The sequence below is a fragment of the Podarcis pityusensis genome, assembly GCF_964106645.2.
Source record: "Podarcis pityusensis genome assembly, chromosome: 10".
In the NCBI taxonomy this organism is placed as follows: Eukaryota; Metazoa; Chordata; class Lepidosauria; order Squamata; family Lacertidae; genus Podarcis; species Podarcis pityusensis.
The window spans coordinates 31,018,945-31,045,883 of NC_138035.1; the positions used below are offsets into that span (position 1 = coordinate 31,018,945).

Sequence of the window (26,939 nt, forward strand, 5' to 3'; positions counted from 1 at the left end):
TTGTCCAAAACATCTGGAGGGCACCAGGTGGTTCATGACCCTAGAACCCAGTAGGGACCAACGCTGTGAGTCAGAGGCTACAGTGTCACTGGTTAAGGATCCAGGCTCAGCCCCTGGTTCTGATGGTGGCAATCAGTGGACCACTGAATATGAGGCCAGCAGGCAGGAGCCCACTGAACTGGATGCCATCCAGGTTCTTACAGGTGCCTTTCCCTAAGCTTGAACTGAATGCCTGCCACACTGGGCGTATGTTTACTGGCTTCCGTGCATCCCGTACGCTCCTGCTGCTAGTTTTTGAAGCTGCATACAATGTTAACCACAATCCATACTTATCCTGTAGTTTCTTGACAAATTGCAATGGACTGGTTAGAATGGTGGGAGGGACCAGCTGGGGAACCCCCAAGGGAAGAAGGCTCAAAGTCAGGGGAGTGGAGGTGGGACAGTGATGAGTGGGCCGAGGGAGAAGAGGGAGACTGGGAAGGGGAGGTGTCGGAAGCTGAATGGGTAACAGGACTTAGTGAGCTGGGAGAGCCTATGGCAGAGAGGAGTCAAGAATCAGAGGCAGAAGCTGAAGCAGGTGAGTGGGAAGAGGGAGGCCAAGAGGCAGAGATGAATTGGGTGTCCCCTCTCTCCTGCTGTGACAGGGTCCCCTCCCCCTCTGACTCCCAAAACCAGAAGAGGTATGAAACAGGAGAAACAAAGACAGGCTGCACGCAGGAACAGTCTCTGATTGCTTGGAAGAAGCCTGGAGAGAAGGAGACATAGACGGGTGTAGGTAGGTAGGGACTTGTAGTCTCGGTAACTGGTTTCATAGAGTAGGACCTACAGAACATGAGCTGCTGTACTCATTAGGCCTGAAACTCAGCCAAGGCCATGAAGAATATATTTTGCTAATACATAGTTAACTCCAGTTTGAACTGTGTGATTTACTGACTGCCTTGCTCTGTGACACAGATACTGTACAGCTCTTTGATGCATTTTCTCTCTCAAGCCATTTCAATCTGACTAGAAAACTAAGGCACATTCACTTCATACTTAAGAATTTTATGAGTCTTTGAGACAGATGAGTCTGCATGAGCAGATGACAGCTTCATGAGCAGGAATTCCAGGGGGGGTTGCAGGGGTGGAGAGAGGGCATGCACGCCAGGTGAGAACATAAGAGGGGCACTGCTGGATGAGGCCAATGGCCCATCTAGTCCAGCATCCTGTTCTCACAATGGCCACTCAGATGCCTGTGGGAAGCCTGTAAGTTGGACATAAGTGCAGCAGAATTCAGCCCACCTGCAATTCCTACAAGTGGTTTTCAGGGGCATATTGCCTCTGACAGTGGAGGCAGACCATAGCCATTGTGCCCACTAGCCATTGATGAAGACATATCCTAGCTTGCTCATCCACAGTGGAGTTGTCTTGGAGAGGAAGCGTCTCAAAAGGCTTCCATTTCCTTCCAGCCCTTGTTGGAGCATGTTGCTCACTAGGAGCTATCCCTGGTGCTGAAATAACCAATATGCCTTGCTGCCATGCCCCGTGGTGTACTCTGTGGGATCAGGACAAACTGAGAAAGGCTGGTGCAATGGCTAGTGTTGGACTGTGGTCAGAGTGTTGGACCAAGATTGGAGAGATTCGGGTTCACATCCCCACTCACCCATGAAGCTCTTTGGAAGACCTTCAGATAGTCATTTCCTCTCAACTCAACTCTATTCATAATTGTTTGCTTCATTCCATCTGATCACCACGGTCTGCAGGGTGTCCACTCTCCTTCTGGTCCTGCCATGCCTTCACTGCAGATACTGAGAAATCATAGTGGCAGTCCCTTGAAGGAAATGCAGTCCTGAGCCCACAGGAGCTCTAGTTCATTCATTTATTACGGCAGACTAATGATTCGCCTGCAGCATACCATTAAGGAATTGCTGGACAACTTCATTTGCTGACTCCTCCTTAATACTGGAGAACGTAAATTTGAGCCAATGCCGCATCTGATGCAATAAGAGGAGATGCTAATGAGACGCAGCTCCGCTTTCAGCTCAACAACTTTTGGCAAAGGCCCCTTCCTTTTATTTTTGGCTTGTTTGCCACAGCTCCGGTTGACGTAGAGGATCTAAAAGCTAAGGAACACAGGAAGACAGATGAGTCAGCCCAAGAAGCCAGATGGTGGTTCTAGCTGTGGGACACCTGAAGAGCACTGGAGTTGCAGGAAAGAGATCGGAAGGGTGAACATACCCAAGGGATGGATTTTGGAATTCCAAAATAATAAGGGTTTCCCTGCCTTATTGTTCAGCCGTGCATCTGGGAATCTCATTAGGCAAATGCTCAGGGTGAAGTCATAGGGAAAGAGGCCTATAGGAGGCTTGACACCAAAGCTGAGGATGTCCTGCTATCAACTACCACTAAGGGTGAACATGATCGTGTTTTTCTGCACAGTCAAAGCAGAAGATCATCCTTAGTGTTACTGTGCTTGTCCACCCACCTCCGACTCTGCTCTTGTGCAGTGTGATGCACATAAATTTGGCAGATGAAGCTTTTCCTGGCTTGGACAGAAGCAGCAAGAATATATTCACCAGCTAAATTTCTATGGGGCAGATTACCATCAAGAAATATAAGATGAGCCGGCTGGATCAGGCCAATGGCCCATTAGTTCAGCCTCCTGGATGCCTGTAGGCAGCGGCGTAGCGTGGGTTGTCAGCACCCGGGGCAAGGCAAGTAATTTGTGCCCCCTAACCCGGGGCAAGGCAAGTAATTTGCGCCCCCTAACCCGGGGCAAGGCAAGTAATTTGCACCCCCAACCCCTAACCTGCCGCCGCTGCCAGCTTCTTCTTGCTGCTGCCTGGTCTGGTCTGGTGTGGTTCTCTCCCGCGCTCAGCGCTGCGCTGGGCGGCCGCTGCACTGTCCCTCCCCCAGATAGTCCCTCGCTCTCTCTCCGCACCGCACGCCTGGCACCCACCCCCTCCACAGTGGGCGGCGACCCAGCGGCTCGGATCGGATTCGCACAGCCAGCACTGCAGTGAGAGAGAGTGAGTGAGCCAGGTAGGGGCAGAGAGCTGCGAGTGCGAGCACGCCCCCCCCCCAGATGTTGCGCCCGGTGCGGCCGGCCCCCCCTGCACCCCCCACGCTACGCCACTGCCTGTAGGAAGCCTGCAAAACTGGACATTAGCGTAACAGCACTCTGACTACCTGCAATTCCCAGTAACTGGTATTCAGAGGCACAAAGCCTCTGACAATGGCTCTCCTAACCCATCTCTCGGTGGCCTGATCATCCCCATCTTAGACTGGAGGCAGAAGGCAATGGCTCCCAGACCACCCCGGAGCCTGTGCCCATCCCATATAAAACGGCAAGAAGGGCAGGATGGTAGAACTGAGTAGAACAGCAGCAGCATGAAATGTAGGTAGCTAAAAGCAGCAGAGCAGATAAACAATCATCATAGGAACATAGGACCCAATGAGTCCTCCTACACTGTTTACCCTGACTGACAGCGACTGTCCAGGATTTCGGGCAGGAAATCTTTCTCAGTCCTACCTGCAGTTGCCAACGATTGAACCTGATGTTTTCTACATGCAAAGCAGATGCGCAACCACTGAGCTATGGTCAACTTTAAACTGTCCAGTAAAATGCATAAGGTTTGACCAGGCATTGAGACAGCTGCAGTGTTGAGGCCAGGGCCACTCTTATGGAGTGGGTACTCCACGGACAGGACACCACCACAGAGAAGTTCCTCCCTTTTGTGGTCACATAACAAATGTCCCCTGGTGACAGGACATGGAAAAGAGCCTGATGGCAGGACACCATCCTTCTTTGCCTACTTCCTGTCCTGGTTTAATGTTAGGCAGAGTCCTAAAATCTATTTATAAATAATAATCAGAACCCTTCCAGATCGTTGCTTTTTGCAAGGAGGGTTCAATCACATACTTGCCAGCACTATTTGATTAGGTTCTCTTGCATAACAAACCCAGTTCCTTGACTTTTTGCTGTAAGGAAAGTGATGCAGAAATGTACTTGAAAGTTTGCAGTAACCGCCCTTTAACATCACGGTCATATAGCCTCCTTGTAATCAAATCAGGATGAATTCTCAATAAACAGTGGGTTTCATATAACTTCCCCCTCGAGCTTTATGCAAAGAAATCAGGGTGAATACTCAATAAACAGGTCATCTGAGAGCCAACTAAACAAGGCAAGTGCAGGAGGATGTGAAGTGTATGGGAGAATGGATTAAAGAAGGCCGCAGATGTTTTTGTGGCTATACGCTGCAGGAGCACCTGTTGTCACTTTGCCTGCCAGGGACCCCGTGCTTGTGGGTCTCACAGAGGTATCACCGTCACTTCTTGGCTCAAGGAAGAGAGGGGATATCCATAGCATCTCATATTTAAGTGTGGCATCCGGCCTCATGCTGCCCTTGCCTGAGTTCCTGTCCCCTGGAATGTGAGTGATCTAATACGAGTGGTCTCATCTTTCACAATACCACACTAAGACCCATCTTTAAATCAGGTCCATCCCATTGGCTTGTTTCCTAGGCTAGAAATAAATCTGTTACATCAGAGCATCCTTCCTTTTCTTTGGGTTATTCTCTTCAAGGATCCCCAGTGGCTTCCCCTGTTTGAATTCTGATTGAGCTCTATTTTTATACAGAACCTGATTAAAAGGTAAAGGTAAAGGGACCCCTGACCATTAGGTCCAGTCGCGGATGACACTGGGATTGCTGTGCTCATCTCGCTTTATTGGCCGAGGGAGCAGCTTCCAGGTCATGTGGTCAGCATGACTAAGCCATTGGATGCTGCTGAGATGACCCAGATCACACCAATATGCCTCTCACCCTAACTCCATCTCTCAGCCAGGGCACCTCCATCCGAACTCCCATCCCACCATTCAACGTCCAACATGCAACCCAGGCTCATTGCAATGCAAGCCCCAGTTCTCTGCTCTGTATTCCTCTTTATTCCCATTCCATATTTGAGTGTGCACCAGATCTTCACAGAGGACACTCCCCCCCCCCCCATACAAAGTATTGCCAACATGGTGCTCTCTGGAGGCTATTGGATTCCAACTCCCATCATCCCTGACCATTGGTCCTGCTTCCTGGGGCTGATGGGAGTTGGAGTATGGGCACTGCCACATACACCCAATAACATTCTGCACTGTAGATGTCTTCCAGTGCTGATTTCTCCAATGTGTCTCTCGGGTCTTATTACCTCCAATCCACGGGTACCTCCCAGTGCCATTCCTGTCGCATCCTGGCTGCCTTTTTTGCACACCCAAGGCTCCAGCCATGAGGGAGACAGTAGCATATGCAGACTGTTTTTCTCACTAATTGCTTCTCTAATAATGCTAATAGAAGCAAATAACACTTGGCAGACACCATGTTCGGTAGCAGAAGACTGCTCTGTCATCTCAGGCAGAGAAAGTGAGGCACACAGAGACTGCCAAAGGGGTTTTGTTCCAGCTCAGTGTCTTCGGAGGAAAGAGGTGGAGTTCAGGCTCTGGACATCTTGAGCACATATCCGCTCCACTTGCTAACCCAAATAATTAAGGGTGCATTCACATTGCAGCTTACTCCACATCCAGTGTGCTCCCATGGCTAGTTTTTGAAGCTACATTCGCAGAACATGAGCCACGACCCATATCAATCCTGTTTTGCTGTTTGATTTCTCAAACTGGCTTCAATACAACTACAAAACTGGACAAAGAGTAAATGGTAAGTTGAATAGGCCCTAATAGCCATCATGCATGTTCAAATGACTAAAGGTAAAGGTAAAGGTGACTATGGGATTGCAGCACTTATCTTGCTTTCAGACCAAGGGAGCCTGTCCACAGACAACTTTCCAGGTCATGTGGCTTCTGGTGCATGGAAGACCATGATGAGTGCCAGAGTACATGGAAACACCATTTACCTTCCCACCACAGTGGTACCTATTTATCTACTTGCACTGGGGTGCTTTTGAACTGCTAGATTGGCAGGAGCTGGGACAATGCAATGGGAGCTCACCCTGTCATGCAGATTCGAACCGCCAACCTCTGATCAGCAAGCCCAGAGGCTCAGTGGTTTAGACCACAGCGCCACCCACTCCCCTGTGCAAATGAGTGCACAAGTGTAGATGAATAGGGGTTGGGAGCGGTTCAGGTGCAGAAGGAACAAAAACCTTCATGCCCATCAGATGAAGACATCCCTGCCTCCCCTCTGATGCAATTGCAGCTGGAAATGAAATATGGAAGAAATGACTGACTGGAACCCTATACAGTGCAACATTTTAATGCAGCTCATATGACTAAGACGCAAAGCACGTGTGAAGAATATATGAGTGTGAAAACAATGGAGACAAAATGTTAGTGGCACACGTGCTCTAAGATCTCAGAATAAAGCCTGAGGCAGAACGTGGATTCTCAGGGTAGCAGCAGGAGGTCAGAAAAGCCGGAAGCTGCTCTTTGGGCTAAAGGAAACCAGCTGCGGCTGCTCTTAGTTCCAGGCAGGAGGCTGGGCAACGGAAGGAGCTCTCTTGAAGGAACAGCCCACCAGCTAACAGAGATCTGTTTCATTAAGCCACAGCCAAGGTGAGGTCAGAGTAGAGCAGCTGGAACTGTTCCAGAGGCCAGGGACATCCTCATATGGAAATGGCTGGGGCTTCCTTGAGACTGCCAAAGGGAATAGTTCTTTTGGCCATTTTTAATGCTCTTTCCATCAGCTCCTTGTTGGGAAATAGGGAAGTCCAAGGGGCAAAAGCTTCTACCTGGGTTATCCATGGTACCTAGCAGGAGAGTGACCACTGGTTTGCCTCCCCAATGGAACAACCATGTCTGCTGAACATATATGAACCTATGAAGCAGCCTTATACAGAGACACACCATTCTTTCATCTCACTCAATATTGGCTGGCAGCAACTCTCCAGGATTTCAGGCACGAGTCTCTCCCAACCCTACCTGAAAGTGACAGGAAATGAATGTGGGACCTTCTGCTTGCAAGGCATTTGCTCTGCCACTGAGCTATGATGTTAAAGCAAGCTGCTGATGGGTTGAGCTAAAGACAGAGGCGAATTGCTTCAGTGGTGTGGCTGGAAGGAGTCAGCAATGGACTGAGTGGATTTGCTGAAGATGGGAACGTGGTCATTTTGGCAGAGTATTGTGGGACCCAGGGCCGGTTCTAAAACAAATGGCACTCAAGGCATGGACTGTCTTCCTTTATTTTAGCTACTGACATCATTTGCATATCTCTAAATTCGCAATATCCTCTGGGCGGTTAACAATAAAAGATAAAACACATGAATATCAAACAGAATGAAACCACATTACAAGGCTAAGCAAATAAAACCTGTGGCAGCAAAGCATACACTAAACCAGCAGAGCTAAAGAATTACGTCTTCCACACAACTGTTAAAAGTGCAGGAGCCCTGTCCTCTTTTTCACCTGGCCAGCAGGTACCTTACTCTAGCGGCTTCCTGTCATTTGCCTCTTCCAAGCAACTTAAAGGTGCAAGAACCCTCTGCAGAGTTTTACTCAGCCAGCTTGCACTAAATTGGCTTAACTTTGTACCCTAGACATGGCATATGTCATAGGCAGTCATTAGAGAAGCTGCTGCCGTGGGAGTGTAGAAGAGGGGACGTAGCTCAGTGGCACAGCATGTGCATGGCATTCAGAAGGTCCCAAATTGAATCCCTGGCACCTCCAGGTTTTTAATGTAAAAACAATACATGTTAAACACAGTGGTACCTCGGGTTAAGTACTTAATTCTTTCTGGAGGTCCGTTCTTAACCTGAAACGGTTCTTAACCTGAAGCACCACTTTAGCTAATGGGACCTCCTGCTGCCACCGTGCGATTTCTGTTCTCATCCTGAAGCAAAGTTCTTAACCCGAGGTACTATTTCTGGGTTAGCAAAGTCTGTAACCTGAAGCGTCTGTAACCTGAAGCATATGTAACCCGAGGTACCACTGTACTGAGCTAGATGGAGCCAGCTTCATAGGGTCATCTATATTCTGCTGACATTGTTGATGAGCAGGGATGCAGCACTTAGGCAGACTCATCTCATACCCTCTAACAAGCTGCAGAGGAAAATTGGGACGCACATCTTTCGGGGCTGCGATCTTGCGGGAGCCAGAATGGCACATCCTGGGATCCAGTCAGAAGCCAAGATGGCTTCTATAATTCCAGGATGTCCTGCTTAAATCAGGACCGTTAAGGGGCATGCCACCTGCATCCTGGCCTCCAACCCCTGTGTTGTGAAATGCAGGCAGAAATCAACATGCCCACTAATTCTCCCACTGCTGCATTTCCATACCAATAAAAGGTTTGTCTTGTATGTCTATGGATGGACAGAGTTATGAAGCAGAAGAGAGAGAGAGAGGAGGAGCTGCCAGCCACTGAAGTCACACTGCGCTCTACCTTCACCCGATGATGCGACATTGCATGTGTGATGCCAGCCCCCCTCAACCTTCAGCGCTAGTTGGCACCTCTGATCCCCAGTATCTTCAGGTAGGGCTGGGAGAGACTCCTGCCTGAAATTCTGCAGAGCTGGATTGCCAGTCAGTGTAGACAATACTCGGCAAGATCAGGGCCAGATTTAGGTTTGGTGAGGCCCTAAGCTACTGAAGGTAATGGGGTGGTATTTTGTGATATTTTAGGGAGCAGGCTAGGAGGCGAGGCCCATTACTTACATCATAGAAGCCTACACAACATAAAACACCATTGCTGTATGTAGGTTTTAGTTTACAGTGGTACCTCAAGTTAAGTACTTAATTCGTTCCGGAGGTCTGTACTTAACCTGAAACTGTTCTTAACCTGAAGCACCACTTTAGCTAATGGGGCCTCCTGCTGCCGCCACACCGCTGGAACACGATTTCTGTTCTCAACATGAAGCAAAGTTCTTAACCTGAAGCACTATTTCTGGGTTAGCGGAGTCTGTAACCTGAAGCATATGTAACCTGAGGTACCACTGTATTTGTTTTTTATCTTATATTTTGGAAATTTCCATCCAAATTTTTTTCCCTTTAAATTTTTTTGGGGCCCCCCAAGCAAGAGGGGCCCTAAGCTATAGCTTGTTTAGCTTAAACGTAAATACGGAACTGGGCAAGATGGACTAATGGTTTGACTTCATATAAGGCAGCTTCCTCTGTTCCTATGGAAACCCTGTTGAGTGGCAGAAGCAATACATAATGGGGAGGAGCCTACCGTGGACAAGCGTTATCTGTTTGGGAAGGGATATCATGACATCGTAACTGTTTGTGCCCCTTCAGGCTGGCCCTGAAAACGGATAGCTGGGAGTGAGTGCCAGAGAGACAGACACGCTGGTGTTTCCTTCTCTGTTTCTTGTGAGAAAGTTAGTTGGACCTTCTCCGTGGCCTTTCTCTCTCAAAGTTTCCTTTTGTGCTTGCTGGACACAGAGCTCCTTGTGCGAGCAAGACTTGCATGGAAGACAGCTGTCTTGGCATTGCGGAGTGGAAAGCAGAACCCTTGGAAATGGCCAATAGACCCACACTCCCACACCCTGAAAACAGCACGAGGGGATGGTATTCCCATCCCAGACCTAAAAGTGCAACAGGCCAGCCAAGGCTTTTTAAGAGCAGTTCTGTCCAGGTTAGAGGGAAGCCCCTGGAGCAGCCTTTCCCATTCCTCCTGGCAGCAATTGATCCCTTTGCAGAAATGCCTCAATTACTTTCTCTCCCAAGAGTTGGAGAAAGGGCAAGAAGGGGCTTAAGAAGTCATCTAGCACCACGTCAGCAGCTGCTACAGAGCCATCACTTTTTGTCTGTGTTCTTCATCTTCTCCCTCTTCTTTAATGGATGTCCTTGCTCCTGGGTTCTTCCTCATCACACAGATTCAGGGAATGATCAAGGATAAAGAGAGAAAACAGAGGCAGAGGGTGGGGGAAAAGAGAAATAGATCAGAAGAAGGCTGTTGAATGGGGAGGCTGAGATTTGGGGGAAATGTATCCATTCTTAAGGAAATCAGCCCTGAGTGCTCACTAGAAGGACAGATCCTGAAGCTGAGGCGTCAGTACTTTGGCGACCTCATGAGAAAAGAAGACTCCCTGGAAAAGACCCTGATGTTGGGAAAGATGGAGGGCACAAGGAGAAGGGGACGACAGAGGACGAGATGGTTGGTCAGTGTTCTCGAAGCTACCAGCATGAGTTTGACCAAACTGCAGGAGGCAGTGGAAGACAGGAGTGCCTGGCGTGCTCTAGTCCATGGGGTCACGAAAATTCGGACATGACTAAACGACTAAACAACAACAGAAACTGAATTCAAGACTGTAAGAATGAGGAACTGAGAGAAACCAAAACTGACAAATGGAGCCATTCCTAGTGGACAGAATAGGAAACAGATTCAGGCAGCAGATTTCAGAGGAGATGGTGCTTTCTTGCCTTCAACCCTCTTTTGCTGTGTCATTTTTTAAAAGCGAGGATTCAACGTTGATTTGTTGCTTCACACATGAAAACGTCTTGGAGAGCATCTGCCTAGAAAGGGGAGGCAGCTGCTGTACAAACATGCCCTAAAATGGAAGGAGAGCCATCAATATCTCCACAAAGTGATGGGTCTGATTCAAGGCCATCGGGTAAGCCTGGACTTCCTGCATCTCTTTGTTTCTCGGAGAAGCGCCTGCTGCTTCCTATGTTTCCCCTTCTTCCCCATCTCTTCCAGCACAGGCAGTAGCACAAAAACAGGATCTGAGTTTCTTGAGAAGCCTCCTGCTGCTAATCCACAGCCTCAAGGTCGCCAGTGTCTGTGATATCACACAGCCACCTTCATGGCAGGAGGCCAGCCAGACGGGTGAGGATGCTGACGCACTCGGTGAGAATTTTTGTGCAGGAAGAAGTGGTCCGTGTATCAAGAACGCCCGGAGACGACTTTGCTCAGCAGCACAATGCCGATGTCCTATCCTCACTATGGGCAGAACCATGCCTGGGGAGCCCTGGTTTCTAATACATCTTCCTTTTCCTTCCAGAACCAAACCCAGCAATTATGGAGCAGAACAGGAATGGGGGAAACCAAAATATTTCCCACTAATGAAATTTGATTTAACTGCCTAGTCAGCACTGAGATTTTATTTTCTAACTACTAGTGGGGTGGGGTTTTCAGGGTGTGGGTTGCAAATCAAAGTGTGTCTTGAACCCTGGAGATATTTTTTTTGTTTTTTTTATTTTTTATTTTTTTTGTTTCTTTTTTTTTAAATGATATTTATTGAAAATTTTTGAATTACAAAAGAAAACAAAGAAGAAAAAGAGAAAGAAAAAACAAACCACAGTCAAACAATACAGATTAATAAAAATCAAAATCAAAAAATAGCACAACACGCTCAAAAAATAAAAATATACCACAAACATTTAAAAACAAATCCAATATTCTCAAATCCTTAACTGTCATTACCTTCTTTCTTTGACCTCCTCCTCCTCCCTTTTTTTGGTATCCTGGTTATTAATTGTCGCAGCAAATCCTTTCCATACTTCATAATATTCTGTCATTACTTTACCTTACTCTATTTTAATCTTATCTTACTATAAAAACCTTAAAGCTTAAAACTTAAATCTTATTTTTACCAATTTTTCATAACCATAATATTCTTACATAATCCTTTAAACATTTTTGCTAAAGACAAATAATTTCGTTCCAACATTTTTCTAACATTCATCAATTTTATAAAACAATCCTAATAAAAAAGTAACAAAAAAGAAACAATCCAATCTTCATCCAGCGTCTCTTCCTCCTGGTCCCGGGTTTTGTCAGTCCTTTCTATCTCATCAATCTAGTGCATTAACCTGGCAATCTTATGTCCGAGGCCCTTAGGTCCCTTCCATGTCCCTTCCCAGCTCTTCTTCATATTTATAGCTGTATTTTCCTTTATCTCCTGCTCCTTTCACTCTTGGGAACTCCAGCTTGACAATGCTTTTGACCCATCTCGACAAATCAGCCCCTTTTCCATAGTCCAGACTAAGCTCCATGTGGTATTTAAGAACATGTTTCAAAGTCCCTCCAAAATTAAGAGCCCCCACAACCCCAAACATCTCACGGCCCATTGCCAGACTTGAAAAGTCCAAACCTCCCTGCATAGGGGGGGTCTATCCAACCCCCCATTTCCAAACCAAACCAAACTTTATCTTTCCAAATCTGGCTTTTACCAAGTTCATTTGTCAAATCCAAGAATTCGTGTTCCTGCTGGGCCACAGCTCCCTCCATCTCTGGCGCCCAAGATTCAGAAACATCCTCTTCCTTCATCTGTTCTGTCAGGGCACACTCCTGATCTGATTCCTGGGTGGGCTCTATATAATTTCCCACTGCCTGTCCAAAATTTCTGATCGCATCAGTCATAAAATCCGTCTTCTCATGTAGCTGTTCCAGTAGGGCACTTGTTTTACAGAAAACACACAACAGAGCTTCTGAATACATTGTCCTGCAAGGTCAGAAGTCTATTCCCACGATCGTAATCTGTGACAGCTGCAAGCTCTCCGATTCAGAATTGGTTACAGTTTCACAGGCTCCCTCTAGGGGAAGAACTTCTGTTTGTTCTTTTCTTTTAAAAACAGATCTAACAACAAAGTTTCCTTTTTCAGATATTTTGTCAATATTTGTTCCTTTAAGATGTGAAGGGGAACAATGGAGTCACTATGTTTCTCTTCTTTTAGCTATCTGTCAGAAACGTTTGTCTCTGGTCAATGAGCTTCAAAAAACGTCAGTCCTGACACCCTGCTCCAGGATCAAGACGGTGGAAAGTTACTTTGCTTTACACTCACTTCTGCAGGTTTAAACAGTCCGAAAAAAATCCCCCCTCTTCTCCTGCTTTCGAAGGGGGTTCAACAATTTAAAATGATGAAAGTTGATCCTTTACAAGCGATTTTCGGAACTCTAGTTTGCCATGTCTTTGCTTTAATCTATCTACAAAGAAATGGAAGGCTGACTTCCTGTTTAGACCTTCCCGTTTCAGTGCCAAATTAAAATAAAATTTTAAGTACAATTTTCCTTTCAGCTCACAAATCCTTATTTAAAGTCCAATTGTCCGAAATTTAAGTACTCACGGGTGATTGTTTTAAAAGCCAAATTGTCCCAGGAAAAAGGCAGCGCTCTCCGGCAACGGCTGTGCAGCTTCACTCCACGGAAGAAGCAGTTGACTCTCAGCACCGCGCCACTTCCCCCTCTTCGCTCCGGAGCCCGTTAGTGGGTTTCTTTGCGGGTTGGGGGGGCGCTAAAGGTGCCCGCCGAGTCCCATGGTCACAGGCTTCATCCGCCTGTGATTTTTGAATGGGTCCCCGCTTCGCCGTAGCGGAAAAGACCCGTTTCCCGTGGAGCTGGTCCCTCCAGATCAGAGGGAGTCCGCCATTACCGATGGCGCCACCCCGGAAGTCCTTGAACCCTGGAGATACAGAATAGTGCTTCCAATCTGCACTTGAACAAACAGAACATTCTCACTAAATACTGCTTTGAACAGCAACAGAATTGATATTTTGCTCTCTGTGTTTGAGAAAACCATTTGTTTTCCTAGCACTGTTATTATGTTATGTTTATCTGATAAAGCTCAATAAAAATGTTTCTTAAACTGTTTCTAAATTCAGTAGTAGATAGAACTTCTGAAGTTTTTAAAAGCTGGACATCAACGAGAATTTCAGGAATTGCAGCTTCTCCTATCAGTAAAGTACTGCAGTAGGAAAAGCTGTTGCTGCTGAGCAGTTAAAGGTACACAAGTATCCTATCCTGCTTTGAATTTAGCAAGCCCTAGTGGGAAGATTGCATTCATGAGAGGTGATCGCAACACGTTTCTCTTGATAGCGAGACCAGCTCCAAACTGATGCTTTAAAAACTGAGACCTGGGCCACTGAAAATGGAGACTGCATGAGGACTGCTGCCAGGATTACAGGTCGCTGGAGTTTCTGTTCTTCCAGCATTGGCACAGCTGTTGTCAGCAGCGAGCTTGTGCTAACAAGGCTAATTTATCTTTTCCTTTAAAGTCAATATACAATGCACATATCTCAGGTTTGCACTCTCCCCACCCCCCACCCCCAGTGCACATGCAGCTGAAACTTGCCACATTCCGGAGAAGCTCTGAGTGCTTTTAATAATCATAAAGGCAGGAGAGTTGCAATAGATGCTGTTTCTTCCACCACTGGGAGAAAATGCATGTCTTGCATCCCTCCTTTTCATGCAGGGTGACTGCTTGAAAGAAAAAGAAAAAAGACAGGGCCCCAAACCTTTAATAGTTGGGATTTCAGCAGCGATAGCTTGTCATGAAACTATTGAAGGTGCAGTTGTCCTATTCTCTTTTGCTCCTGGGTCACCCTGCTGCTATGGTGCTATTAAAGTCCTACTCTTTAGTCAATAGGGTTGCCCTACCTTGAGGTTCTGTGGCTGACTGTCTGTCAGCTCTAGAAGCCATGTTACAAACAAACATTTTGCCCATGTGTACAGTGCCTTTGTTGCTCCCTTTGCACAAGTAGTAGTAAAAGCAGGAAGTCTCTAAGCACAGCTTAAGAGTCAGAAGTCGGAAGCAGCAGCAAACTGGGATTACCAGCTTTAAAACAAGCCAAGGAACTTAAACCACACTTGGAAAGTGGTTTTGGGTCCTCGCTTGTTCTGAAGCTGATAAACAGAGCCGTCCCACCCATGAGGCTAGGTGAGACGGCCGCCTCAGGTGGCAGGATCCACAGGGGCAGCAGATCCTACCTTCAAGGAATCTCTCACCTGCTGCCACCGTGGCAGTGATAGTTTCCCAGCTGAGTTGAAATGGGAAACTGTGGTTAGTTAGAGAGTTCCTGGTTTAATTTTGGTTCATGCTGCTTTTCATTAACAAAACCATTCATTCATTTAAAATAACACACTTTGAGGGGCCCCCCCCCTTTACAAACAAGTAGTGTATAATTTTTTTTGGGGGGGAAGAAAATAAATAAATCTTAAGGAGGAAATCTGTGTGGGTTCAAACTGCAGCGTGAAGCTTTTCTGTGGTTGAAAGAGTGGGTGGGGAATCTTCAGGAGAGAACAGCTTCAGATGTGAGCTTGACAGGAAGAAGCAGCGGACCACTCACTTCAGCTCCTGTGAAGAAGCATTCCGAAGCTTCATTGCCACATTGGCAGGTATGCAGGGGTGGAATAGGGCTAAAGTGCTTGGTTAAAGCGCTGAACTAGGAAGGGGGCGAGACTCAGGTTCAACTCTCCACTCAGCCACAAAGCTCAGTGGGACTATCATGCAGACGAATCTGCCACAGGGATGTTGTGAAGATAAAGTGGGTGGCGGATGGAAACACGTTCGCTGCGCTGAGCTCAATAATAATAATAATAATAATAATTTATTATTTATACCCCGCCCATCTGGCTGAGTTTCCCCAGCCACTCTGGGCAGCTCCCAATCAAATGTTAAAAACAGTACAGCATTAAATATTAAAAACTTCCTTGAACAGGGCTGCCCTCAGATGTCTTTTAAAGATAGGATAGCTGCTTATTTCCTTCACATCTGAAGGGAGGGTGTTCCACAGGGTGGGCGCCACTACTGAGAAGGCCCTCTGTCTGGTTCCCTGTAACCTCACTTCTTGCAAGGAGGGAACCGCCAGAAGGCCCTCGCTGCTGGATCTCAGTGTCTGGGCTGAACGATGGGGGTGGAGACGCTCCTTCAGGTATACAGGACCGAGGCCGTTTAGGGCTTTAAAGGTCAGCGCCAACACTTTGAATTGCTCTTGGAAACGTACTGGGAGCCAATGCAGATCTCTCAGGACCGGTGTTATGTGGTCCCGGCGGCCACTCCCAGTCACCAGTCTAGCTGCCGCATTCTGGATTAATTGCAGTTTCCAGGTCACCTTCAAAGGTAGCCCCATGTAGAGAGCATTGCAGTAGTCCAAGTGGGAGATAACTACAGGGAAGGGAAGGAGGGAAGGCAGGATAGACATGCAATCAGTAAAGCATGAGGATGGCTTTGTGAGCCCCACCCTCTCTGCTACTGCACCTCAGTGACGTCACCTAGCGCTGCCTGCTCTGTGTTGATTCATCTGCAATAAACCTCTCCTCCACTAGCGTAGAAGATGAGGGCTCCCTTCAGAGATTCATAGAATCGTAGAGTTGGAAGGGTCCCTGAGGATCATCCAGCCCAACCCTCTGCAATGCAGGAATATGCAGCTGTCCCATATGGTCGAACCTGCAACCTTGGCATTATCAGCACCACACTCTAGCACTTGGGTAGACAGGCTAGAAGCAGTTGCAGTAGTTGTCTGACAATGTTTTTATCAGCTGTTCGTAATATACCTCGGCAGCCACAGGGTGCAACTGGCAGGCCACGCACAGGGACACAGGAAGATGCCTTCTAGCAAGTCCGACCATTGCTCCAACTAGCTCAGTGCTGTCAACACTGGCTGGCAGCAACGTATTCTGTGTGATGTACATGTTCAGAGCGCAGCACTGTTAGGCAGCCTCTGAGATTGCCAAATAGCGACGCTGCCTAGAACATTGCAAATTATTATGGCACGCTAGAAGAAAGTCTGGTGCTGGGACAAGGTGCTGGCTTTCTTCCCTACAGCACCTCCTGCAGGGAGCATCTGGGACTGAGGAACCTTCAAACTTCAACCCCGTAAGGCCCTTTGTTGCCTAATCGCTGCTGTTATTTTTCCCCTGTGGATTTTCTCATTCTTTTCCTTTGGGGAAGAGGCCCCGCTCTCCAGAGAGCCCATTTGCACAGCCAAGAGGAGGAGAAAGAATGGTGACACATGCGTCAGGTGTGTGAGAGATAACAAGGCCTGCCTGAGGTCATTGGTATATTTAATTAGCAATGAAGCCTCGTTTAAATATTAACCTGGGGGATCTCGGGGGAGGGGGGAAAACACGATGCAGATGAATGCAACAAGAAGTTTAACCCTGTGCATAGTAGAAGGGAAACAGGAAAAAATCCCAGAGAAGCCACCTTTATAGAGCAGCACGCGAGTCCTGCAATGGTGATTCCCAAAAAGGAGGGCAGATCTATATCTGAAATATGCATTTGAAGCATATTTAAAGCACAAGACTTCCCCCAAAGAATCCTGGGAACTGTAGTTTGTTGAGGGTGCTGCAAATGGCAGCTTTGAGGGAGAAACTACAGTTCCCAGTGGAAGTCATGTGCTTTCAGTGTGCATTGGCTGCACATTAAATGTATAGTATGATCTGCTCAGAGTCGTTCCAAAGCCATCAACTGAAGACCAGTGTGCTAGATCATTCTTCGGCTTTGAATAAGGTTATTGCCTACAAAAGCAGGTGTCACACACGCAACATTGTGTTACTCTGTAATACGCCCACCCAAAACTATTGTTTTTTGTGGGCAGAGTGTCCACATGAGTTCACGCATGTGGTGCTCAGCATCTGATGTCTGCAACATCAACTGATGAACTGCAAGCGTGAATTCGTCATTACGTACCAGACATTGGATGGGACTTTCATATCTCAAAAATAAGGCAATATTTTTCAGTGACTTCAGCTTAGATGCCCAATTGTGCGTCATCAGGTGTTCAGTCACCAACAGGTGAGACGGTGAGAGATAGAGCTGAGTGAACCTGCTTTTTGAGCATTCAAAACATACTGGCAGCTACATAGGTTTTGAACTGGGAGCTAGTGTGCTAAAGTGGAAGCAGAAGAAAGTGGGAAACTTAGTAGTACAGACACATTTTTTGTCTCATAGTGCGATCCCTGCTCGGCACATTACATGGCACACATTAGCCCTCATTTGCCGGCACCGACAGGGTCAAAAGAAATGAACTGCCCCACAGGCATCTGACAATGAAGCTGGATGATGATGATGATAAAAATTATTATTATTTATACCCCACCCATCTGGCTGGGTTTCCCCAGCTACTCTGGTCAGCTCCCAACAGGATATTAATACTACTAATAAAAAAGCAACAAAACATCAAACATTAAAAACTTCCCTAAACAGGTGTCTTCTAAAAGTCAGATACAGTCGTACCTTGGAAGTCAAATGGAATCCGTTCTGGAAGTCCATTCAACTTCCAAAACATTTGGAAACCAAAGCGTGGCTTCTGATTGGCTGTAGGAAGCTCCTGCAGCCAATCAGAAGCCGCAGAAGCCCCGCCAGACGTTCCGGTTCCAAAGAAAGTTTGCAAACCTGAACACTCACTTCTGGGTTTGCAGTGTTCAGGAGCCAAAAGGTCCGAATACCAAGGCGTTCGGGATCCAAGATACAACTGTAGTTGTTTATTTCCTTGAAATCTGGTGGAAGGGTGTTCCACAGAGCAGGCGCAACTACCGAGAAGGCCCTCTGCCTGGTTCCCTGCAACTTCACTTCTTCCAGTGAGGGAACTGCCAGAAGACCCTTGGAGATAGACCTCAGTGTCTGGGCTGAATGATGGGGGTGGAGACACTCCTTCAGGTATACTGAGCCCAGGCAGTTTAGGGCTTTAAAGGTCAGCACCAACACTGAATTGTGCTCAGAAACGTGGATGGGCTGTACCAAAAGAGGCCACCTTTCCACGCCTTTCTTCTGGCACACCCACCCACTCAATAACACCTCTTCCTTTCTAACCCAACCCATAACTGTAGGTGGGAGGTAGCAGGAAAAGTATAGCTTGGCAGGCCATATGAAGGAAAAACTGCAAGGTCTTCTCCACCAAAGGCTGCCTTGTGATGGAGCCACTGCTAGGTGGTTGAACACCCCCTCCCCAAGCTGTCTGGTGGAAAGATGCACTTTCTCCCTTGCCTGAGTCACTCCTCCCTTACCTCCCTGACTCACACCTGGACAGCAGGGAGCAAGACCGCCTCCTGCAGACACCTCTTCACCTTAGGCCCTGGAATTGTCTCCCCAGCTTCCTCTTGCAGTGACCAAACTTGTCCCTCCTCCCCTATCCACCCAACCACCTGGAAATTCCTAGACTAGAGGGACCATTTTAGGAGTAAGCCATCAAAGGGTATTGCTTGGTAGCGCTTTAAATGGACACTGTGTTCGTCTTATTTTAGTATTTCTCTCATCTTTAAAACTCGGTTCCTTTTTCCAAACATAACTTTCTGGGAGAGCCCTATTTGGAGGCATGATTCTGCATGGACAGCAGATGTTCTGCTACTGAGATGCAGCCCTTCCCTCAGAGCGTCTGCATGAGCTGAGTATGCTGGAATCGCCTACATCCCGCCCGCCCCCCAAACAAAAAACCAAGTGCTGAAACAAAATTGCATTCTTAGCATGAACTTAAAATCCACTGCTGCCCAAATGGGATGCTTAGATACATTGCCACTTCACCCACCTACACAACTGTGTTACCCCTGCAATTGTAGGCAGAGCGTACTGAACTATAGACACTTTGTCAAAGCATGGAAAGTCACTGGGATTATTTTCATGTGAAATAATATAATGACCAGGAGCTGCAAAATACCCATCGTCTGGAAGCACTCCTTGGCTTCCAGCAGCAATCTCCTCATCACTCATCAGTGGGATGAGTGGGAATCCCTTCCGGTTTGAGAACCTAAGTACAGTAGCCTTCAACATTTCTGGACCTGGGACCCACCTTTAACCCAAACATGCCTTAAATTAAAAAAAATCCATATGGTGGTAGTGTTGCTGTTGTGATCAGTGCTTTTTTTTTGGAGAAAAATAGATGCTGGTACTCACCATGAAGTTGCTACAGTAAGTGCCACACTTTTTAACAACAAAAGAAAGAGTCGTCGGTACTGTGTACCCTTTAGGTGAAGGGACCCCTGACTGTTAGGTCCAGTCGCAGACGACTCTGGGGTTGCGGCACTCATCTCACTTTATTGGCCGAGGGAGCAGGCATACAGCTTCTGGGTCATGAGGCCAGCATGACTAAGCCGCTTCCGGCAAACCAGAGCAGCGCATGGAAACGCCGTTTACCTTCCCGCCGGAGCGGTACCTATTTCTCTACTTGCACTTCGACGTGCTTTCGAACTGCTAGGTTGGCAGGAGCTGGGACCGAGCAACGGGAGCTCACCCTGTCGCGGGGATTCAAACCGCCGACCTTCTGATTGGCAAGTCCTAGGCTCTGTGGTTTAACCCACAGTGCAACCCGCGTCCCTGTGTACCCTTTAGTGCCCTCTGAAAAAAAGCACTGGTTGTGATCAACCTTGGACCAGTCTTTAAACCAGCAAAGGTTCCTGACCCACCAGCTGAGACCAGTGGCTTAGTTAAGGTTTGGGTTGGACCCCTATTAGGAAAACTCTTAAGTGGCTTTAAGAAAGTATATTATTTTCTCTGAGTCAGCTGTGAATTCTCCTAACCTGGGGTGGGCAACCTCAGGCCCAGTGGCTTAAAAGAGCCACCCAAGTCTCCCTTTCATGCCTTTGGGATTCTCACTATGTCATGCACCTTTCCCAGCCAGATCGCCTTTGCCCTTGCAGTGCCTGTCAAAGGCCGTGCTACACGCCATCCTCGCCTGTCTTTGCCTGGCTGGAATGTGCCCTTGAGGGTTGTGGAAGTGTTGATAGAAATTAGCCTAACTCTGTAAATGTGATTTTTTTTTGCTCCGCCCACTTTTGCACCTGGCCCCACCCACCATGGGCATGTGCTGCCCCCCCCCCAATAGCCCAGAAGGAAACATGGCCTTTCTTTGGGCTGGGAAAAAAGTTCCCCACTCCCTAACAAAATGGTGAAGGCCTTATTTGCTGTCAATCAGTTGAAACTTAAGACCTGATGATCCAGATCACTTTCCACCAAGCAGAGAATGGGGGTGTCACCACGCTCCAAATCCTGGCCCAATTCCAGGACTATTTACTTTAATGCACGTGAGACGGAGCTTGCTGCTGATGTGTGTATAATTTTAGCAGAGCAGGCCCAAAGCCAGGCTGTTTTCTTCCCTGGAGGGAAGAGTGGAGAGCGACGCAAGTGTATTTTTAGTGAAGTGGGATCGGGCCCAGGCTTGCCTGGTGTCTCTGTGCTAGCATGGAACAGCTGCAGGCAGTAGAAGAGGATGCACCGTAGCAATGATGTCACCTAGGCAAGTCCCATGTTGTCATGTTATGTGGGAGAGAGAGCAAAGGCAAGGAGAACATTCCCCAGGAATTATCACATTCAGAACATCCACACCTTTGTTGAAAATAGAAACAGAGGGGCTCCTTTATACAGAGAAAAGACCACTGGTCCATCTAGCTCACCAATGTCTACACTGACTGGCAATGACTGCCCTGAGTTTCTAACAGGACTAGGGCTAGGAATATCTCCCGTCGGAAACCCTAGAGAGCTGCTGCCCATTGGTGTGGTAGACATTTGCTGAGCTAGACAGACCAATGGACTGACTCTCTATTAGGCAACTTCCTATGAGGTGAAATCGGGAAGCTAATGAATTTCAAGCTCTTGGGGAGCCAGATGAGCATGGATAGCTCAGTTGGCAGAGCGTGAGACTCTTAATGCCAGGGCCGTGGGTTCGAGCCCCACGTTGGGTACAAGATTCCTGCATTGCAGGGAACTGGACTAGATGAGTCCCCTTCCAATTCCACAATGCGATGATTCTATGTGTCTGCTGGAGCCACTTCAGTGGGAGACTGGAAGCGAAGGTGTCTCTTATAGAGAGTGCCAAGAAATAGATGCACAAAGTTCTTATAACATCCCCTTTTCAGTTGTTACATTGCTCTCATTTCCTCGGCTGGTAAGAAGTTTTGGAGAAATGCTTCTAAGCAGTTCTTTCTGGGAAGAGCATACTAAGAATGCATTAAGGGCCACAAGCTTGAGGAGTCATAGTGGTCCCCCTTGGCTAAGCAGAGAAAATAGGAAGAGGTTTAGAATTGTAACTATGGAGGTATGTATTAGGAAATGTTTGTGCCCAGTACTTGCTTATTGAGTAAGCCCAACCATTCTGACTTCCCTGCCTTTCTGAAGGAGGGCAGAAGCAGACATTAATATATGCTGAGTCACAGCAGCCTCAGCTGGCCATTGTGTGTGCACAGTGTATAGTGTGCAGGGGGGTGCATTTTAGATATTCTGAAATCATGAATCAGCATGGAAGGAAAGCATGGTGCAAATTTTAATTCAGACTACAATGGGAGCTGTTTGAGAAGGGGTGAGCCAGCCAGCCAGCCCTTGGAAGAAGGGTATTTCCTTTCCATTGCATATTATACCTCATGTCATTCATCTGGAAAAATGTACGGAGACGTCTGGGAATGTGAACTCGCTCTCCTCCTGGGCAAATCTCCTCTCTCCTTCCTCCCTCTTGGGACAGTTGCTTCATCCTCATGCCCCCGGGGGCATTCTGAGATTAAGTAAAGGTTGCTCTCAGCCTTCAGAATCTCAAAGGTGTTCCTTCACCTTGCTGTTCTCCATATTCCCCCAGAGAAAATTAACTCCTGTTCATATTTCTTGACTCTTGCTTCCTTATATCTGCAGATCTCTTGAAATTGAAGCGGACAAAAAGCTTTCTCAGTTCTGGGAAGACACCGAAAACAGAGAGAGAAGCCCATTTGACATTATAGCTCTGATCCCAAAGCCTGTGGTTTTTGTTTTTTTTAAAAAAATCCTCTGCAGTTTTTATTATTCAGCAGTGATGATGGTTCAGTGCCCAAATGGTGGTCAGTACCAGGAACATCATTTAGGGAGGATGCTTTTAGTTGGCTGGTGTTCTTACTGTGTTTTATAATTGTTTTAAAAATTGTGTTCAAGGTCTTATTTTATGTAAGCTGCTTTTCTGCCCTGCCCAAGCTTCTTCCTTTAAGATTATCCAGTTTCTCTGGTCCTCCATCATATAGACGTAGTGAGGACACGTCCCTCCTCTGCCAGCCTGAGTACATAGGATGCAGATTGCTGTCTAGCAGGGAACCTGGATCACTCCAGCCGTGGTTAGTACTCTGACAGCTCCCATCTCCCTGATATGGACACCTGGATTGCTTAATACTCTAGCTTCCATAAGGTGTTGTGCCCTCTATGTGACTTCTGGGATTGGCTGGCTGCTCAGAAGAACTTTGTTCTTGTTGTTGTTTAGTCGTTTAGTCATGTTCGACTCTTCGTGACCCCATGGACCAGAGCATGCCAGGCACTCCTATCTTCCACTGCCTCCTGCAGTTTGGTCAAACTCATGCTGGTAGCTTCAAGAACACTGTCCAACCCTCAGAAGAACTACCTGCAAGCAAATTTTATGCAAACGCTGTCCTCTTTTGCCCTCCATTTTTGGTGATGCATATCCTCCTTTTTATTTTATTTATTACAATTATATACCACCTTTTTCTTCCAAGCAGCTCAATGTGGTGTGCGTGGTTCTTCTCCACAGTTCATCATTACAACAACCCTGTGAAGTAGGCTAGGCTAAGAGATGGTGACTGGCCCAAGGTCACCCAGTGAGCATCACGGCTGAGTGGGGATTCGAGTCTTGGTCTCCCAGGTCCTAACCACTCTAACCATTATGCTACACTAGCAATAATTCATGGCTTTTTCAGCAGTGAATAATTGGCCAACCTACTGTTGGGGCAGAAGACTGAACTAGAAAGGCCTTTTTAGTCTGGGCCTTTTAAGCCTGGTTATGCTGTTTCTCTGCTCTGCAATGTTGATTGCTTCAAAATCTGTTTTGTTGTATTTTCTCTTGAGATTATGAAATATTCATGCCCTCCATCCTTCTGATATCCATAAGAATATAATGCCCTAAGAGAAAACTTAATGAAAATGATTTATAGGTGGTACATGACACCAATAAAGCTTGCAAAAATTTACCATTTGCCCAATAATAAATGTTGGAAATGTAACGAGACTGAAGGCACATTATTTCACCTTTGGTGGACATGCCCAAGGATTAAGACATTCTGGGAGATGATTTACAACGAAATGAAAAAGATATTCAAATATACCTTCCTGAAGAAACCAGAGGCCTTTCTCCTGGGCATGGTCGGCCAATTGGTGTCAAAGAAGGATAGAACTTTCTTTATGTATGCAACAACAGCAGCAAGGATACTCATCGCAAAATATTGGAAGACACAAGATTTACCCACCCGGGAAGAATGGCAGATGAAGTTGATGGACTATATGGAACTGGCGGAAATGACTGGCAGAATCCGAGACCAGGGAGAAGAGTCGGTGGAAGAAGATTGGAAAAAATTTAAAGATTATTTACAGAAATACTGTAAAATTAATGAATGTTAGAAAAATGTTGGAATGAAGTTACATGGCTTTAGTAGAAACGTTATAAGGAATTAAGTATAAATAGATTAATAGAGTATTAAAGGAAAAAATAAGGTTAGAATGAGTTAAGATAATTATAGGATAGAAAACAGAGGAAGATGGAAAGGAATTGCTGAAATAATTAACAGAAGTGGAATACAAAAAGGGAGGTGTGAGGAGGTCGTGGAAATAAGTGAATGAAAGATGGGATAATGAAATTGTTTGATTTATCTTATTGTTTTTGTTTTGTTTTGTTAGTTTAATGTATTGTATTGTATTGTATTGTCTTTTTAGTGTTTAAATTTGTGGAAAAGTAATAAATATTATTTTTTTAAAAAAATGATATCCATAAGAATAAAGGGATGCTTTAAAACATTTAAATTAATTCATTTTCTTCTCTCTGCAATGCTATGAATTCCTTACTGCCCTCCTGGATTTAGGATGTGGCAACGCTGATACCCTCCAGTGGCTGCGGCTTATGGGAATTATAGTCCAAAACATCTAGAGGGCACCAGGTGGGTTGGTAAAGGCTGATGTAGGACGTCCTTTTTCTGTGGCTCTCAAAGAACCTCTGTTCCTTTGTCCCAGGTCAAAGCTTTTCCCCCACCCCCCTTTTTCGTTCCCCTGTCCTTTGGGGCCTGTTGGGAATGGGTGTGAAGAATTTCTGGCCCCACTTCAGAGGAGAGAAGCCTGTTCAGGCAACAGCAGCAGTCAACACACGCCAGGGCTGCTCTGAATTCCACTTCCAAGAGGCAGAAACGGGACTGGAGCCAAATGGGACCGACTGGAGAGGGACTCACCAGCTGAAGAGGGAGGACCCAGCCACCTGGTTGCTTCGGCATGCGTGCGCACATTAGTCTCCCTCCTCTTGGTGGATGAGGTTAAAGGGTGAGATGGGGGGAAGAAACACCATGTGATCTATTTTGTAAATGAGGGCAGAAGCTGAGATGAAAAGGCAGAGAAGAACTGGAGAAAGAAGACTCTGGCCAGGATGTTCCTGCTGTGCATCCGGAGTGTGAGACAGGTGTGAAAGGATGACATCAGCCATTTGGATTTGTGCAAGGATTTATTTATGACCAGGCCCTGAATATGTGCCAGATGATAGATGTCAGAAATTACATAACTCTGGGCCAGGAAGGAATCTCAAAGGCACTCAGTCCAGCTCTTTGCAGGATGCTTGCATGCTTCACTAAAGGGCAGTAATAATTTTATGCCATCCTTTACACAGGTGCAGTGATCCAGAGCAGCGTGCTTAGTGGTCTGCTCTGAATAGTCACATCTATTCAGGATCTGCACTTTTGTAAAATTACAAGGCAGATGTGCAACAATGACAGCAACAATAAAACATCCATAAAAACAGGTCAATAAAAATAAAATTTGCATTTCAAAGGCCTGTCTAGGATTTCTAGGAAAAGAAGGGAGGGGATGATGCCTGCCAAACCTCTAGTGGCAGGGAGTTCCATAGGGCACATCCTGCCACACTAAAGGCTCAGTCCCTAGTAACTTCCAACCGAACCTCAAGGACATGGGAAACCACAAGGAGTGCGCCGTCAGATAATCTCAGTGATTGAGGTGGAGCATAATTTAGTCCCTAAATTACTTAGCTGCTTAGGGCTTTGTGAATTAATACAGTGGCCCTGAACCTGACCTTGAAGCAGAATGACAACCAGCACATCTCTCTCAGAAGTGGGATAGCATGTTGCCAGTAACCTACTCCTGCGAGCTGTTTGGCTGCTCTGCTAACTGCAGCTTCTGAGCCAGATACAAAGGTAGCTTCACATTATAAGCACATTGCAGCAATCAGGTCTTGAGGTTGCCAATGCATGGAACATTGTGGTCAGGCTAGCATGGTCCAGAAATGGTCTCAGCAGGGATGTCAGCTGGAGCTAGTAGAAAGCACTCCCAAAGGGCTCTTTGGCTTCTAATGCAAGTCCCTCCAGAACAGGTGATGGACCTGTGTCCTGGACATGGGAACCACCCACCCACAAGGATTCCAGCTAAGTTTTTCGGCCTTCCTCCTCCAGTCCATCACTGCATCCAGGCATCAGTCCAGGGCTTGTGCAGCCTCTCTTGAGAGAAATATAGCTAGGCATCGTCAGCATACTGCTGATGCTTTGCTCCAAAATGCCTCATGACCACTCCAAACAGTTTCATATAGTTGTTGAATAACAGTGGGAACAGGATAGTGCGCTGTGGCACCCCATAGCATAAACACCAGGGGGCTGAAGTGCGCACACATGCACACCCATGGACCTACCCACACCCATGCTACTTTCTGGAAACGACCCTACGGGTGGAATTGAATTTCCATAGCAAAATGTCACCAACACCCACCTTGTAGAGTCAGTCTAGGAGGAGACAATGGTGGATGGTGTCAAAAGCGTCATTAACAGGAAGATCAAAATGCTTACGATAGTTTCAGAGTGGGAAAGCTGGACCTGAGTGCAAACAGATCCCCCTCAGCCACATTCTGATTACTTTAAAATGTATTAATAATAATAATAAATTTTATTTATACCCCGCCCTCCCCCGGCCAGAGCCGGGCTCAGGGCGGCTAACACCAGTAAAATTACAGTAGAAACATAATAGGAAAAGGGGGAAAAAATTAAAATACAGGTTAAAATGCAATTTAAAATGCAGCCTCATTTAAAAAGTAGCCCATAGATCAAAACCATAAGGGGAAGGAAACATAAGGGTCAGACTGAGTCCAAAACAAACGCCAGACGGAACAGCTCTGTCTTGCAGGCCCTGCGGAAAGATGTCAAGTCCCGCAGGGCCTTAGTCTCTTGTGACAGAGCGTTCCACCAAGTCGGGGCCAGTACTGAAAAGGCCCTGGCCCTAGTTGAGACTAATCTAACCACCTTGCGACCTGGGACCTCCAAAATGTTGTCATTAAAATGTTGTCAATAAAACTTTGTTTCATTATCTTGCACCAG

General features: G+C 46.7%; 1 long non-coding RNA gene across 1 annotated transcript; it reads left to right on the forward strand.

Moving 5' to 3' along the window:
• The first annotated feature begins 645 nt into the window (after nt 1-645).
• On the forward strand, nt 646-25,489 carry LOC308457525. The gene is made up of 3 exons (XR_013976965.1): nt 646-775; nt 22,246-22,694; nt 24,592-25,489. It is a non-coding gene; the product is annotated as an uncharacterized lncRNA (long non-coding RNA).
• Nucleotides 25,490-26,939: the final 1,450 nt, after the last annotated feature.